The sequence below is a fragment of the Myotis lucifugus genome, unplaced genomic scaffold, assembly GCF_000147115.1.
Source record: "Myotis lucifugus unplaced genomic scaffold, Myoluc2.0 scaffold_272, whole genome shotgun sequence".
Classification (NCBI taxonomy): Eukaryota; Metazoa; Chordata; class Mammalia; order Chiroptera; family Vespertilionidae; genus Myotis; species Myotis lucifugus.
The window spans coordinates 285,735-291,619 of NW_005871320.1; the positions used below are offsets into that span (position 1 = coordinate 285,735).

Consider the following 5,885-nt stretch of genomic DNA (forward strand, 5'->3'; position numbering starts at 1 on the left):
CAGACCCCTGGATGACACCAGCTGCTAACACATGGGGACTTAGTTTCGGCAAAGCCTCTGCAAACTCATTGTTCCAGGATGTGGATCTGCACGGTGCAGCAAGCAGGGGCCAGGCTGATTATAGGTAAGCAAACATCCTGTTACTGCAGAGGTTGAGTTAAGCTGCCCTTACAAGGGGGCTCAAGCTGCCTTCACACTACAATAATCAAAACAGCATGGTATTGGCAGAGAAACAGATATACTGATCAATGGAACAGAATAGAGAGCCCAGCTATAAAACCACATGTATATGGACAGATAATTTTTGACAAAGGATCCAGAAATGCACATTGGAATAAAGATAGTCTCTTCAATAAATGGTGCTGGGAAAACTGGAAAGCCACATGCAAACGAATTAAACTGGATTGCAGTTTATCCCCATGTACAAAAATTAATTCAAAACAGATAAAAAACTTAAACATAAGACACGAAACTATAAGTCATATAGAAAAAAATATAGGTACCAAATTTATGGACCTCGGTGGTAGAGACCAAAAGGCAAGGGAAGTAAAGGCAAAAATAAATGAATGGGACTATATCAAACTAAAGAGCTTTTGCACAGCAAAAGAAACAAACAACAAAACAAACAGGCAGCCAACCAGATGGGAGATGATATTTGCAAACAGTAGCTCTGATAAAAGTTTAATTTCCAAAATATATAAAGAACTCGTAAAACTCAACTCCAAACAAATAAACAATCCAATAAAAAAGTGGGCAGAGGACCTGAAAATACACCTCTCCCAAGAAGACATACAAACAGCCAATAGATACATGAAAAGATGTTCAACCTCACTTGTGCCGAGCCAGCTCAGACAGGTTTGGTGAGTCTGAGAGGGGGCGGTGAGGGATTGAGAAAAGACAGACAAGAGGATAAATCTGGGTCTGGGTGGGACGCTGTCCTCTCTGATGGAGAGCTAGCAACAGCACCACAGACTACAAGCCGTGTCTTTATTTTATAGCCAGAGTCCACGAGGCAAAGTAAGGTCGTGGTCAAGATGTTTACAACATTCTCTTGGGTTTTGATCCTACTCAATTACATGCACCTGAACTCTATCAAGCCCACATCACTCAGACACGTGGGGCCAACTGTTCGGACCATAGGTTCAAGCTTACAACTATAGCTGTTGGCTATAATTGTGCTGGGAGGGCTCTGCCCTCCAAGCTGGGACTTACACGTGGCAATGAGAGGACTGTGCCCTCTCATTAGTCCGAGGCTTGAACCTGTCCAAACACTGTAGCCGCTCTCCACACTCACTGCCAATTAGGGAAGTGCAAATTAAAACTACAATGAGATACCACCTTACACCAGTTAGAGTGGCCATTATCAACAAGACAAGCAACAACTAGTGTTGGGAGAGTTTGTGGAAAAAAGGGAATCCTCATTCACTGCTGGTATAACTATTATGGCAAGCAGTCTGACAATTCCTCAAAAAATTAAAAATAGAGCTAACATATGACCCAGCAACCCCACTCCTGGGTATATACCCAAAAAACTCGAAGTCATTTATACGCAAAGATATATGCACCCCGATGTTTATTGCAGTATTATTCACGGAGGCCAAGACTTGGAAACTGCCAAAGTGCTCTATGACAGAGGACTGGATAAAGAAGATGTGGTATATATTCACAGTAGAGTACTACACGGCCATAAGAAAGGATGAAATAGCATCATTTACAACAACATGGATAGACCTTGAGAACATTATGCGAAGTGAAACAAGTCAGACAGAAAAGCTAAGAACTATATGATTTCACTTATACGTGGAATATAAAACTGAAACTTATGAACACAAACAGTAGTGTGGTGGCTGCCAGAGGGAGGGGATGGAGGGAGAAAAGGATCCTAATATGAGGTGACAGGAGAAGATTTGAATTTGGGTGGTGGGCACATGGTTCTATATACAGATTTTGTAACTTAGTAATCCATACATGAAACCTTTATGTTCATGTTGACTAATGTCACCCCAATAACATTTAATTAAAAAAATAAAAGTCATCATGAAAAATATAAAAGAACTACAGAACAAAAATGGGAAGAATGCTACATATTTCCAGTAGAGGACACTTTTCATTTGTCCTTGCAGAGTATCTGCCTATGTCATAAGGAAGCACACCTGTCACAGTCATGTGGTCACTCTGCTGCCCTGAGTCCCCCACAGCTATTAGCCAGGAGGGGAGGGTTTCCTTTTGTCCCAGGACCTCACTTTCCATCAAAGCTCAAACTGCTGTGACAACTGTCTTGTGCCCCTAAAAAGGATTAGGTAAGTCAGGAGTCAGAGGAAATTTTGCTTTCTGGGAAATGACCTTACCAATAACATTAAGAAATTCCAATGAATTTCAAAGAAAAGATCTGACTAGAGGGGCCAGCTGTACAAGAAGGTGATTGTGATCTGAGGGTTTTGGTCCATTTCTGATGCAGAACAATCAAGAAATCAAGTCTATGGTGCTGGCTTTGGCTCTGGCGAGGGTCAGGTACCGGCTGCATCTCCACCAGCCTCTCTGGTGTCCGCGCTCCCTCCTTCTGGGCTGCATCCTGCAGAGCTTCGGTGGAAGTTCTCCCTGATGAGGTGATCACCATGAAGCAGCTAACCTCAAATTCCACTTTGAGTTGGTGGTCTCCAGTGGAGGGCAGGTGGACAGCCAGAGGAAGACCATGTATATAGGAAGCCAGATGTTTCGACAAACATCCCCACCAGCGATCTGAATATTCTGAATGTCTGTGGCATCAGGGGCTTATCCATCTGCGCACCCACACGTCTCCTGGGGACCAGCTGCAGCTCTATGCTTTGTAGGGAGGCCTCCAAGCTCTCAACCATCAGCTCTCCTGTTAGTGGCTGTGTGATAATGCTGTTGGTTGAGTTGAAATGTCCTCTGATGAGAAATTTGGGGAGCAAGGCTCTCTTTGACATTCTGTAAGGTTTCAGGTTTATGGGGGCTTGGCATCAGTTTTCCCTTCTGAGGAGCAAATTGAACGATAAATTCATAGGTCTTCGTCAAGTCTTGGCAAATAGACACTGCTTCATGTCACAGCGTGGGACATACTAAATGTTGACAAACACCCTGTGATAAGTCTCATACAGAAGATTGTTTTCCTTCATGTGCAGAGGAAATTCAAAAGGAATTTCAGTTTTGCCACTGAGGAACTTTCCTGGTTTCACCATTTCTTTGATACTGTTGATAATCTGGATAGGTTTAGCCAAATTATAGAAAGCTTTGAATACACCCCGCCCTTGGCACTGAGCTGGAGGTTCACCATTCCTTCCATGTCAGGAGGTCCCCTGGTGCTGGGCAGAATCCTTCTCAGAAAGGACCACACACCGAGGAGCACTTCCCTGGCGTGATAAGCCGTGTTCTCTCTTTAATCTTTAATGTCCAGGAGGTCTCCGTTTTGAAAACTCCACTGCAGGCTCCTTAGGTGTGTACTGCTTACTTTTAGAGTTTTTGGTAAGCATTTTCCTATGCCATTTAGTAACCTTTTAAAGTACAATCTATAATAATAAAAGCGTAATATGCTAACTAAACCAGATGTCCTTCGGGCAAAGCCGGGGCTGCCAGGGAAGCTGGGGTCCTGGGTGCCAGAGGGAAGCCGATGCCGGCAGCCAGGGGAAGGCAGGCCTACTCTTGCACGAATTTCATGCCTCGGGCCCTTAGTTTTTCAATATCAGTGTAGTATTCCATTATATGAATGCATCATTATTCATATTCTAATTGGCCAGTTAAGTTGTTTATCAACTTTTTTGCTATTATAAATAAGATGGCAATAAAGATAATTACCAGTGTTTATAAAACTTGATGTATCTCTAATTCTTCTCCTTGAGGATTAATTCCTAAAAGTGAAATTTTTGAACTAAAGGATGTCAATATTTTTAAGGCTTTTGATACACATCACTAAATTTTCCTTAAGAATTGCACACCACACTTGGTGGAGGGCAGGAGTGCTGGATGTTCAGCCACCAGGAACGCCTGGAGATTTTGTCTGGTGGGGAGCCGCTGGCAGGGGACAGAGGGCCAAACTTCCTGTTTCCCCAGTAAGGCTGGGATGGCCCCGGTGAGGTCTAAACGGCCCCGGTGTGGTTGAAACGGCCCCGGTGTGGTAGAAACGGCCCCCGTGAGGTAGGGACGACCCCGGTCAGGTCGAAACGGCCCCGGTGTGGTAGGGACAACCCCGGTGAGGTTGAAACGGCCCCCGTGAGGTAGGGACGACCCCGGTCAGGTTGAAACAGCCCCGGTGTGGTAGGGACAACCCCGGTCAGGTTGAAACGGCCCCGGTGTGGTAGGGACAACCCCGGTGAGGTTGAAACGGCCCCGGTGTGGTAGGGACAACCCCGGTGAGGTTGAAACGGCCCCGGTGTGGTCGGGACGGCCCCGGTGAGGTTGAAACGGCCCCGGTGTGGTAGGGACGACCCCGGTGAGGTTGAAACGGCCCCGGTGTGGTAGGGACAACCCCGGTCAGGTTGAAACGGCCCCGGTGTGGTCGGGACGGCCCCGGTGAGGTTGAAACGGCCCCGGTGTGGTAGGGACAGCCCCGGTGAGGTTGAAACGGCCCTGGTGAGGCTCAGACGGCCCTGGTGAGGTTGAGACTACTCCAGTGAGGTTGGGACAAATAAAGGGGACCAGTATAGACTGATGAACAGGGGTAGATACAGAAGCAGAGCAACATTGAACAGAATGTCAAACTACAGTGGGAAGCCTGGGGAGGGTTTGGGGGGGGATTAAGAGATCAACTGAAGGACTTATATGCATGCATATAAGATTAACCAATGGACACAAGACACGGGGCGGCGGGGGCGGGGGGGTAGGGGCCGGGGGGAATGTCAAGGGGGGGAAAAAGGAGACATATGTAATACTCTTTGTAATACTTTAAGAAATAAAAATTATTAAAATATAAAAAAAAAAGAATTGCACACCAGTTTGCTATCTTATCATCAGTATATAAAATTCAAGATTTCTTCATGCTGCTGTTAAAAAAAAAAGTCTTTGCTATGCTGATAGACCACAAAGGCATTTTTCACTGTTATTTTAATTAGAGTTTGCTAGATTGCTAAGATGGTTTAATATCTTACCATATACATAATACCCACTTGTATTTTTTGGTGTTATCTCCTTGCACATGATTATAATGAGTGAGAAGGACCTATTCTGCCCAGGTGTCTATACGTCACAATGCTTAAAAGATTTCTTCAATTGCAATCTATTAATTATCAAGATAATTTGCTGAAACAATATATTGATTGAGTACACATTATCTATGTAATCTCCAGTAGGATTTTAATATGGGTACTTAAAATATTGTTAAATAATGAATGCTCACAAAATTCTCTTTTACAGCTGCTGAAAATAATAGCTATCATTTATTTTATACTTGCCAAGCACTTTACAAACATTGCCTCATTTACCAGCCTCAGCAAGTAGGCATTTGGTTCTGTGTTTTACATGATTGAGTGAGCCTTAGACATCCCAGGCACGTTGGTCAGGGTTACACAGTTATTGGGTGATAAAGCCAGAACTGAAGCTCACTTTAAAGTTGACTTTAAAGTCCACCTTCTGAACTATTATGCTCTAGGGCAGTGGTTCTCAACCTTGGCTGCTCATTATACTTTACTGTGAATCAATAAAGAATACTTTTTACAATGAAACAAATTTTTCAGCTCATTTGAATATTATTTCACTTTTATTTATACCCCACCTCTCACGAACATCATTGTTAGAGAAGCCTTATTTTATTGATACTTCCTAGTAGAAAAGGCCAGGGAGCTCTCTGGACCTCGCGCCCCCTCGCAGATCCTATGATGTGTGGAAATGGTATAGAGTTGGATGAAGGGAACTTCACAAACATTCCTGTGTCA

The 5,885-nt window shown here is 44.2% G+C and overlaps 1 pseudogene; it reads right to left on the minus strand.

Annotated features, from left to right (window-relative positions):
- Window positions 1–2,356: 2,356 nt before the first annotated feature.
- Window positions 2,357–5,885, minus strand: part of LOC102419330 — a 42,456-nt pseudogene continuing 38,927 nt past the window's right edge.